At 38.0% G+C, this 12,429-nt stretch overlaps 1 pseudogene; it reads right to left on the bottom strand.

Moving 5' to 3' along the window:
* Positions 1-8,502: 8,502 nt before the first annotated feature.
* Positions 8,503-10,396, bottom strand: LOC108634696 (annotated as a pseudogene).
* Between the last annotated feature and the right edge of the window lie 2,033 nt (positions 10,397-12,429).

The following is a 12,429-nucleotide window of genomic DNA, read 5'->3' as shown; positions in this document are numbered from 1 at the left end:
ATGGGGTCACAGAGAGTTGAACATGACTGAGCGACTGAAGTCAGCTGAACTCATACCATAGTTAGGCTCAGTTCAAAAAGGAGGGCTTGAACACAGCCACATCCATCAAGAATAAATCTATTAAAGGTTTATTGAATAAGGCCCCATATATCAGAACAAGACCCTGATTCACTTACAGTCTGTCTATCCCATCAAGAAGTTTCCATAAGCATCTTATCCTTATCCAACAAATGGCAGACAGAATTAAGTCCACAATCACAGAAAACTGACCAAACTAATCAAATAAATTACAACTTTCTCTACCTCAAGGGAAATATGAGATGTGCAATGGTGGGTTACCAAGTATGGATTGGACATGGTGGAGATTTCTGGCAAAATGTGATCCACTGGAGAAGGGAAATGGAAAACCCCTTCAGTATTCTTTCTTTGAAAACCCCATGAACAATATGAAAAACTAAAAAAATAGGACACTGAAAGGTGAATTCTCCAGGTTGGTTTATGCCATATGTGCTTCAGGAAATCATTAAAAAGGAAGAGAAGGAGCCAAAGAAAAACAACACCTAATTGTGGATATGACTATGTATAGAAGTAAAGTTTGATGCTGTAAAGAACATTATTTCATAGGAACCCAGAATGTTAGGTTCATGAATGAAGGTAAATTGAGAGTTGTCAAACAGAAGATGACAAGTGTGAACATCAGACTTTCAGGAGTCAGTGAATTAAAATTCACTGGAATGGGCTAATTTAATTCAGATGACCATTCAAAAGCCAAGTGTGTACAATGAAATAGACAGGCATTGAGATAAAGCTTCATGTTCCTCTTAATTATTTCAGAATATAAAATGCAACTGTCAAGGTGAACATGAAAATTTAATATTGAAATAAGGGAAATGTAGGAATTTGTTGGCATCACCAACATAAATTGTAATCTTCATTATCCTTCATGGTCAGGCTCCTATTTGGTAGATCAGTTGTAATTAGTATGACTTTCATATAACGAAGGTGGTTGATGGGTGGACCTTGAAAGAGAGGTAGAAGATACATCAGTGATTGTTGACACTGGGAACCATGCCTGCCAGTTGCAGTTCAGGAAATATTGATCCTTTCAAACACACAAAGGTAATAGCCTCAAGTAATACACCTCCTCTAATACTTACTACTCGAATTTATTTTGCTCCTCACGTAACAATATATTGTACATCGATACCAAATACCCCTTCAAGTGGCTTCAGGATTTCTCTCTCGTTCCAAGTTGCTAGGAGAACTTAAAACTTAAATTTGTTACACTTAAAATGTCTTAGTATCCAGCTGTTCTCAACTTGAAAAAAATAGAAAAATATTTCAGCAGCATATTATCTCAATTTTAAAGTCAGTTTTAGCTACCTATGTTAACACAGTTAAATGGTCACTATATTAAAATATATGTATTTCCCATAATAATGGAAATTTATGGAATACCATGTTCAAAACACAGACTTCGTTTTCTCCTGCCAGATGGTCAGCTAGTGAAGCAGATCTTTGAAAAAGCCATTGCATTTTACAGGTACTTGGGGTGTTGGAACCCTGGTGGGGTCAGTTTTGCCGAGAAGCCAGCAATCACAGGGCAGAAAAGTTATGTCCCGAATGGGATCATCTTCTAGCTTGTGACGGCAGAAGCTTGAGTGGTTGTTCTGGCTAGTCTTTTTCTATTGCCTTATAGTAGGTCTTAGCATGTGGCAAGAGGGGAAAATTCAATACTGTCACCAATTCGCTGTTGACTGGGCCCTAAGGTCTTGCTTCTTTGTTAGTTTGGGATTTTTCAAAAGGCATTCCTTTCTACACTCTTGGTCATCACAGATCCATCATTCTATCTCCACAGAGTCAAAAGCAGTTTCCTCTGTGGTTGGCTTTCTAACCTCATGTTTCATCTTTCAGGTCATATGCACACTAGTTCACCTGCACTGCAGTATGGGGGATGCAAGACCACACCACACATTCTCTGATTCTCACTCTAGACAAACTAAATATTATCAGCTTCTTCACCTTGCTTCCTTTCAGTCGAAAGTAATTTAAGTTTAGTGAGGTGACTTACCTGAATCCTCAGTCTATTCCTTGCTTCTCCATCTCCCACCTCACGTCACAGGCTTGGTTCGATTCTTCTCGTTCTCCTTCTCCAGTCTTCCCTCCATTCTTCCCAGTTATGTCTACTTTTTATAAAGTCTCCTCTGTTGAGCAAGGTCTTCTGTTAATATACTTTTGATGCTCGGAAGGAATGTTCCCTTTATAGAAGGATTGTGATTCCTCCATGGAGAGAGTTGTACTCAATGTGCTCTTTTATTTTCTGCCAAATCGAAAGTACTGATTTTCTTTCTAGGCAAACTAGGTAATTCCTTTAGACATGCTGGTGAAACAACAAACATTACTTGACATGAATTAACCTGTTTGATGGAAGGTTACATATGTACTCACACAATTGGTACATCACTGACTTGAAAATGCAAATAAGCACATTTATTTTTCCTGAAATTTCTGCTAATGAGGAATTGTCATTAGCTTGAGGAAACATAGTTCTTTTCCAGATAAGAAATGGCGCAGGAATTGGGGTCAAAATCAGTTCCTGTAAATATCTTGCTATTTGTCCTGACATTTTTCTCAGAGCACAGATTCTTTATTTCTGTCCTGAAAATATAATTGTTTTAAGTAGCAGTCAAAGGTCAGAGACTGGCATGGGCATAATTTAATTCTTGTAAAAGAAGATGGCAAGTGTCCAGGAATGTAACAGTAAGTAGATGGTAGCTTGAAAAAGAGAAACTGAGGATAAATAAATAAATAAATAAATAATAACAGGCAGGTATATTTAGTCATACTCATGTAATAGGTAAACCTTAATTGGAGTTTAGATCATAGAAAAAACAAGGGGGTTTCATCAAGTCATCTACATCTACTTAATTGTCTCTGTTACTGGCTTAGACTATGTGTGAAAATGAGGTCATTCAGTTGTGTCTGACTATTTGTGATCCATGGAGTATAGCCTACCATTTCCTTCTCCTGGGGATCTTCCAGACCCGAGTACCAAATGATTCTGCCCCATTGCAGGCATATGTTTTATCATCTGAGCCACCAGGGAAGCCCTTTGACTGTGAGGGTCATAATATATTGTGAAAAATTCTTAAAGAGATAAAAATACCAGACCACCGTACCTGTTTCCAGGGAAGCATGCAGCCAGGTCAAGACGCAGCAGTTGGAATTGGACAAGGAATAATAAACTGGTATAAAATAGGGAAGGAAATACATCAAGGCCATATATCCATATATTGTCATCCAGCTTATTTGACTTTTGTTCAGAGTAATTCATGGAAAGTAACTTGCTGAAAGAAATTCAAGCTGGAAACAAAATTACTCTGAAAAGTATGAATAACTTTAGTTATAAGATGACAACACACAAATGGCTGAAAAACACTAGGAACTACAGAGACTTCTGATGAAGGGGAGATTGAAAAAGCTGGATTAAAACTCAATATATAAACAAACACACAGACACAAAAGCCATGGAATTTGTTCCCATCAGTTTGAGATATTTAAATTGTATACAGTTGAAATAGCGGCAGGTTTCACTTTCTTAACCTCCGGTATGACTGTGCGATGCGACAGCAGCCATGAAATTAAAGGCACTTGCCCCTTGGATGAAAATCTATGACCAAACTAGAAACCATATTACAAAACTGAGAGATTATTGAACAAGACCTGAATAGTCAAAGTTGAATTTCAGGAATAATGTATGGAGGAGTGAGCAGGAATACAAGATCTGACTGCCAAGATATGATGCTTTACAACAGTAGGGTTGGAGAAGACGTGTGAGAGATCTATGGTGAGCATGGAGTTCAAACAAGTAAAGCATGAAGGAAATCATTTCTCAGTATTTTCAGAAGGACTGATGCTGCACATGAAGAGCCAATATATTTCTCTCCTGAGACCAAGAGCAAAACCGCTGGGAGGAAACTGATACTGGGAAAAATTGGGTGCAGGAGAGGAAGGGAACAACAGAGGACAAGATGGCTGCAAAGCATCACTGACTCAAAGGTCTTGGGTTTGAATAAAAATCTGGGATATTTGAAGGGCAGGTGAGCCCAGGGTTCTTGTTATACATGAAGTCAGAAGAGTCTGACAAGTCTGAGTGACTGAACAATATAAAAAAATTAGGACTGGCATGCTTGGGAGATGGTTTGAATTGCATGTAATGTCTGTCATTTGAAATGTAATGATAAGTGAGATTCAGGACAATTGAAATAACACAGCTCCTGTCAGTTTCCTTGTTTTCCTCCCTCATATTGTACTTCCCCCAATGTCTTTTTAAAGCTTCCTAGAGAAGAAGAACACCTGCAGTGTCGTATGGTATCCTGAGATGGGACTCTTATCCCACCTGTCACGTCAATCTACATCCTTAGCCTTAGGTACAAAGAGGCATTGTCTATAAACATCTGCTAGAGCTGCCCATCTTCTCATGTGTTAACAGACATGGTATGTGATCTTAAGGATGAGGTGACAGTTAAACTTATAGCTTCTCAATCAACCTCTCTAATCCAGGGAGAAGCATCTTTGAGTTTTTTCTCCTTGTTGCCCTTAGGAATGCTTACAAGGGGTTCTATTACTGAGCATGGATGTATGTAGGAGACTGTATCCATTTTGACATTTCCGCTTGCCCCCTGTGTGAATAGACCATTCTTCTATTCTTAATGTCAGATGTTGACTTCAGATAAAGGTTAAGGATTGCGGAAATGTGTGAATGTGTAAAAGGGTTAAGGATTGTGGAACTGTGTTAATGTGTGAAAGTCCCATAAAACTGAGGACATGGAGTACACAGCTTTTCTCTTTGAACCAGATCTCAAGGCTTTTGGCTTTATAGATTTACACTATCAGTGCATCTCAAACGTTCATAAAATTCTTATATGATGATTGTCACACAGAGTTGAAGCCAGAAGTTCTGTATTGCCATCATCTTAGCAGTGTGGGGGGACTTGGAAACTTAAGATATTATGTAAGAAGTATGTGGGCCATATTATAACTTGCTTCTATTTTAACTGTCTGTCTGATACTCTTGGGAAGGGGGGAAACAAGGTCAACCATGTGGGAACAGAATTAGAAATTCCATCCTTAGGTTTTTTGATTCCTAAGAGTGTTTTTTGTTATCAGTTAGTGTGCAGCCTCCCGTAGGAAGATAGTATCCTATTATAGGGAGGCCTGGTTGAAACTCCAGGAGTCTAGTTAGCCTTCTCTGGTACCACCATATTAGCAGGTGGGTGTTTTGTTATTGCCAGACATAATTTACATCTAAGAGTACAATGTGAGAAATGCTAGACTGGAAGAAATATAAGCTGGAATCAAGATTGCCGGGAGAAATATCAATAATCTCAGAAATGCAGATGACACCACCCTAAAGGCAGAAAATGAAGAGGAAATAAAGTGAAAGTGGAGAGTGAAAAAGTTGGCTTAAAGCTTGACATTCAGAAAATAAAGATCATGGCATCCAGTTCCAACACTTCATGGGAAATAGATGGAGAGACAGTGGAAACAGTATCAGAGTTTGTTTTTTGGGTCTCCAAGATCACTGAAGATGGTGACTGCAGCCATGAAATTAGGACGCTTACTGCTTGGAAGAAAATTTATGACCAATCTAGATAGCATATTCAAAAGCAGAGACATTGCTTTGCCGACTAAGGTCCGTCTAGTCAGGGCTGTGGTTTTTCCTGTGGACATGTATGGATGTGAGAATTGGACTGTGAAGAAGGCTGAGCACTGAAGAATTGATGCTTTTGAACTGTGCTATTGGAGCAGACTCTTGAGAGTGACTTGGACTGCAAGGAGATCCAACCAGTCCATTCTGAAGGAGATCAACCCTGGGATTTCTTTGGAAGGAATGATGCTCAAGTTGAAATTCCAGGACTTTGGCCACCTCACGCGAAGAGCTGACTCATTGGAAAAAAAACTCTGATGCTGGGAGTAATTGGGCACAGGAGGAGAAGGGGACGACAGAGGATGAGATGGCTGGATGGCATCACTGACTTGATGAACATGAGTCTGTGTAAATTTCAGGAGGTGGTGATGGACATGGAGGCCTGGCATGCTGCAATTCATGGGGTTGCAGAGAGTCAGACATGACTGAGGGACTGAACTGAACTGAACTGAACTGAACTGAACTGAAGGTCCCACTTAATTTTTACTGAGTGGTTGGGAGTATACCATATTTTGTAACAATGTTAGGGTGGAGTAGCTTGGTTATTATCAAAACACTTTAAACGTCTTTAACTCATCCAGTTGTCTTTCACTTTGCAAAATGAAAGTAGACATTTGTGGGTGTTTATATGTTTGAATTAGCCAATTCTTCAGCCGAAGTCTCTCGCATAAAAGTCCAAAGCAGAACTTAGATGTAAACTCACAAACACATTCTTTATCTGATGTGCACACCCACACAAGCACAGTCTCAGTCTTATATGCTCAAAACACAATTGTAAAAGGAAAAGAAAACCCAAGGACTCACAGAAGGACACCTATGAACTTCACAGGGTACTGTTATTTTTTTTAGGCTTAAGGCAGGAAATTATTTTGTATTTGAATGATTTCACTCCAGTTCATTTTAAGTCAGAATGTTTTAAAATATATAACTTTGTTCTGCCTCTCATGGGATCTTAGAATATTTTTTCATGTAAGACTATTCTGTGATTTTCTAAAATGAAAACAATGCAGGGTAACAATATTGAAGTCACATTGACCTCATTAGGCCCTGAAGTTACACTTTTGTTTGTTATATTTTAAGCATCCAATTTCATCCTCTAACTTTCTACCATAAATATTTCTACTTTTTCCCCCAATTTGCTTCATTTACCTCACTTAAAGTTTTGTTTTTACTCTTACAGTTTTCAGTTCAGTTCAGTTCAGTCACTCAGTCGTGTCAGAGTCTTTGTGACCCCATGAACCGCAGCAAGCGAGGTCTCTCTGTCCATCACCAACTCCCGGAATTCACTCAAACTCATGCCCGTTCAGTCGTGATGCCATCCAGCTATCTCACCCTCTGTCACTCCCCTTTCCTCCTGCCCCCAATGTCTTTCAGATGTCTTTTCCAATAAGTCAACTTTTCTCATGAGATGGCCAAAGTACTAGAGTATCAGCTTCAGCATCATTCCTTCCAAAGTATACCCAGGGCTGATCTCTTTAGAATGGACTGGTTCGGTCTCCTTGCAGTCCAAGTCACTCTCAAAAGTCTTCTCCAGCACCTCAGTTCAAAAGCATCAATTCTTCTCTGCTCATCTTTCTTCACAGTCCAACTCTCACATCCATACATGACCACAGGAAAAACCATAGCCTTGACTAGCAGACCTTAGTCGGCAAAGTAATGTGTCTGCTTTTGAATATGCTATCTAGGGTGGTCAGAACTTTTATTCCAAGGAGTATTCGTCTTTTAATTTCATGGCTGCTGTCACCATCTGCAGTGATTTTGGAGACCACACCCCCACCGAAAGAAAAAAAAAAATGTCTCACACTGTTTCCATTGAACCACTTTGCATTATTTTACAATCAAAGTTTGAAACTGTTTCCATTACTTTACAATTTTAGGCATGAATTATATAGTAAATACATAAAGGACAGAAAATCTGAATTCATATACAATGTTTCCCTAATATATCGAGGTATATTCTTTATACTTTCAAGAATTAAAATTACCAATATGTTGAAGCCCTCTGGGAATTGATCACCAAGGTAAAGGATCACGTAACCAGGCTTCCTTTGGTTAGACAATTGAAGTACAGGTTAATAATATGCTTTCATGAGGGAACAAATACAGTAACTTTTCAACATGATATATTGAACATCATTATCCATTCCTTTTTCAAGTTATCACAGAGGACTAAATGAATTAATCTTCTTTTTGAGAAGGACCTGCCACTCAAAGCAGAATATGAAAAGAAGATAAAAGGGACTGAGAAAGGTAAATCAGTACATGACAATGGAATGGAAGATGGAATCGCCTTTAAGGTGATATTGTTCAAAGAATGCAAATTTGACTTCATAGTAAGACACCTGAAATCTAAAACAAGGCTATTTGACTTTGGGTTTGAAATGATAAATAAGTACCTCAATTTCAATAGCTCTTACAATGGGTCCAGAATGCTCACCTCTCTAAAACATAGTATTCTCACTTACATTTAATGAAACGTTTCATTGAAAGAAAAAGAGTGTACTTTTTGACCACTCCCTTATCTACACAGATTATTTTCACTGTCCAATAGCTTCAAGAAAGAGAACGTTGAACTTAACTTCGTGTTGTCCTATGGGGGTTACCATACCAAAGCAGGGACATAACTTGATATTGCCACGGCCATCTAAAGGAATGACCACAAATTTGAGATTGCCAATATTTCTAGGTAGCCTTCAGGAGAGTGTGGATAGTCCAACAAGCAGGGACTCTGCTCAGAGTATTTCAAAGTGAAATATGTTTAGACTCAACCATTGATTTTGTTTCTTGCTTACTCCATGGGGACCATGAATTGCCTCTCTGTTGCAGGATAGGAAAAGGACTGTCATGGGCTGATATATCATTATACCTGACTGGAAATTTAGAAGGCTCCACCATCAGTCCAGAATATCTGCTCTTGAAATGAAAAGACGCTTACTCCTTGGAAGAAAAGTCATGAGCAACCGAGATAGCATATTCAAAAGCAGAGACATTACTTTGCCAACTAAGGTTCTCATGTAAAGACTTGACTCATTGGAGAAGACTTTGATACTGGAGGGATTGGGGGCAGGAGGAGAAGGGGAAGACCGGGGATGAGATGGCTGGATGGCATCACTGACTCGGTGGACGCGACTCTGAGTGAACTCCAGGAGTTGGTGATGGACAGGGAGGCCTGGGCTGCTGCTATTCATGGGGTCGCAAAGAGTCGGACATGACTGAGCAACTGAACTGAACTGAACTGAACTGAATGGAGATACAATGTGGCTTTGAGAAGTAAATGTAGTAGTTGTAGCAAAGTCTTCAACGTGGCTATTAACTTGAGTGTACCTGCTATGTGAGTGCCAATTGAAAATGCTCAACGTTTTTAAAACTGCAGGTTGATCTACAACAATCTGGTCTGTTTATCTAACTGATATTGCTGATGGAGAAGGTAAGTCACATAGAGAAACAGTGCTTGTATTAGCAAATATCTGGCTGGTATGAGGCTTTTGTATGAAAGGCACATGTAAACTTCTGGAGGCTGAAAATGCACTCTCTCCACTCATTTCTGGAAGAAAATCAGAGTTATGATTATCTTTGTTGTCCCTTCCTTTAACATAATTCTTGTTATCTTGAACTAATGAAAATATTGGAGACACATTGTTAATCCCAACTCTTCTTAGCATTGTTACTAAAAGTTGGGATGGCTTGTTTTGAATTTTGATTTATAGTAGGTCTGTAACTAAAAGCAAACTAAATTACTAAATTTCGATTTATAGTAGGTCTGTAACTAAATTACTTAATTTCTTTACAAACCAAGGTAAACGTACGATCAAAGCTAAGCTATGAAAATGTATTCCTTTAGAGACACCAATTAAATAGCATCAAATAAACAACTCCATTCATAGTTTTAACAGGAAATATGTTAGAAAAAATTATGCTCCTCTACTAAAAATATGTTGTATATATACCGTAAATACTACTTTAAGTAGCTTCAGAGCTTGTATCTGGTTTCATGTTGCTAGGAAAGTTTTTTTAAACGTCCAATACTTTAAACTCCAGCTGTTCTCAACTTCAAAATATAAAAGTTTTTCAAAAAGTTTCTATATCAGTTTCAAATCCTGTTTTAGCTACATATGTGAACACACTTTCTAGGTCACATGATTTAATCTTACATATTGCCAATAAGTGAGATTTTTGGAATACCTTGCTCAAGAGAGATGTTTTCTTCTTCCAGAAAGTCAGGTAGTGAAGCAAATCTTTGAAAAGTTTGCATTCTTGACTAAACCCATAAAGGTTAAGCTGTCAAACTAAACTCATACTATTGGTTTCAAATATTCTGAAAGGCTCCTTGCTTTCCAAGACCCTTTTCTTAAGAAGTTCTTCATTGATCACTATCCATATGCCACTCTTATCCCACCAAATAGATTCAAGCTGATAATTTGCAAATATATCCCAATGTTTTGGGGGAAATGTGAATGAAAGAAAATCATTCAGCTCATCTGTTTCAGATACAGAATATGTGTAGCATGGCCTTTTGATCACAAGACTCTCAGACAAAGCCTGAAAAGTATATTCTTAAATCATAGATGTCAAAACCGAATCCCCAGTAAGTGTATAATCATGCAAAGAAGATCTAATGTAGGTTTCTGAACCAGTTGATTCAGCCTTAGGAGGCCCACCTTGAATTTTGGAAGAAATATGCGCCATCTCAGAGAAATTTTTCTTCAGATACTTTTCTCATTCTTCTGATTTCACACACTGCAACTTCAAATGCTGCTTGGCTGGCCTACAGAGAGATACTCTCTAGACCATCGCAGTAGTTCTCAAAGTCAAAAAGCTATGACATCACTAAGTCACTGGTCTAGCAATTGAAGGGTAACTGTGACATCACAAAGTCACTGGTCTCCTAGGAATTGAAGGGACATGTTCAACCAGGGTTTATTTCAGCATCAACTTAAAATACAGACTGCTTACAGAAATAGTAACCAAAGCCATGAAGCCTGCAAAACCTCATTCCTAAAGAATTTTTACTTGGAAAAATCACATCAATAAATCTACTTGATATCTAAAATAAATGGTATTTCTCACCCTTCTATACACACATTCTTAATATCCTTTACTGTTACCCAAGCAATCTTGGGTGTACTTGCTGCTGCGCAGTAAAATCAATAAATTGACCATGGGTTTTAGTGAAGGCCCATGTTTGTTATATGACCAGACAAGGTGTCCTAGCAGTCTTTGTTGCTTGAAAGACCCAAATCCAAAAATAAATACTATCAGGGGAAGGATTTTATTTTTTATATATTTGTTTATTTTTATGGGAGGGATTTTAATGACTATCACACACCACTGTTTTGGGGCATTCTACTAATGGCCTGTTACTGAGGATATTGGGTACACATCATCGACCATCTGGTTCCAATTACTCTGTGGTCTATGTGCGTGCATTTCAGCCTGGGTGGGCTTTAGCATCTCTAAAACTGTTCACAGGATATTGCTCAGAATGTTATTGATGGCCCTTGAGGAGGAACTAAAGACCTTTGACTTTGCTTAATGGATAAATCATTACTATTCTCTATTGCTTGATTCTGTTTTCTTTTTTCTTTTTTCTAGCTCCTTTGATCAAAATTACTCTTGGAACACGGGGAGATCTATAGGCTTCCAGCTCTTGAAGTGAATCAGCAACAATTTTGGCTATTTCCTATTGAGATGGAGCATGGAGTTGGAAATAATTCTGAGAACTAAGGTTGGTATCAATATTTTCTCTTATGGAAACATATCTGCCTGTTTTATATAGATATTTGTATATCTATATACATAAATATCTATGCATATAAATATGTGTATATATATATATTTCTATATCTGCCTATTTTTTCATTAAACCTGGACAAATTTTGAATATTGGTAGATATTTATTAAAAGGAGAGAGGAGAGTGAGATAAAGAGTCCTCATAATTTGCACTCAGCCAAGAAACATATTTTGAAATATTTCCACTTACAAATATTGAATAACTGAGTAGACTTTTGAAGCATTCTACATTTGGGTTTTAATTTTTTCCATGCTGTTATACCTAACAGAAATTGAAAGCCATTTTACTTGTTTTATATGCACACACATACAAACATGTGTATATTTGTGGACATGCCAAAATAAAATTTTAGGCAACTTTATTTAGGTGGCCAAACACTTGGCTTGTTCCCAAGACCTTAAATGAGCTGTTTGGGAAGCCCAATATTGCTTAATAAATTACTGGCTGAATACTTAAGATCCTGCTGCGGAAAGGCTCTCCTTTAATCTAGCTCGTCTTCCACTATTCTTTCTGTAATAAGAGATGGGGTTCATACAATATGAAGACACCTTGTGGCCATAAAATCGCAACTCTCATTTACTTAGCGATATTGTTGAAGAAAGCTGTTGCTCTCCCCACGTTGGATACCATTTTAAACATTCAAGACTGTAGTAACATAAGAACATGTCAAAACCACATGCACAATGGTCAGCCAGCTGGATTTGGGGTAACAGCTACCCACTTAATGGGTAGAATAGATGCCAAGTGCACTGTACATAGATCATAGACAGGCTCTTCTAACTAGGTAAACATAGCAGTTATCTGATTTGTACATAAAAATCACTTCTCCATAATTCAGTATGTAACGTTTTCTTTCATCACGTTCAACTTCTGGTACCAAATATTTCAATAGAAATCATTAATAAGCAAAATTTCTCTAGCTTCACA

This window comes from Capra hircus, unplaced genomic scaffold (assembly GCF_001704415.2).
Source record: "Capra hircus breed San Clemente unplaced genomic scaffold, ASM170441v1, whole genome shotgun sequence".
Classification (NCBI taxonomy): Eukaryota; Metazoa; Chordata; class Mammalia; order Artiodactyla; family Bovidae; genus Capra; species Capra hircus.
The sequence above is the reverse complement of the archived record's forward strand: the minus strand, read 5'-3'. Positions and strand labels throughout refer to the sequence as shown.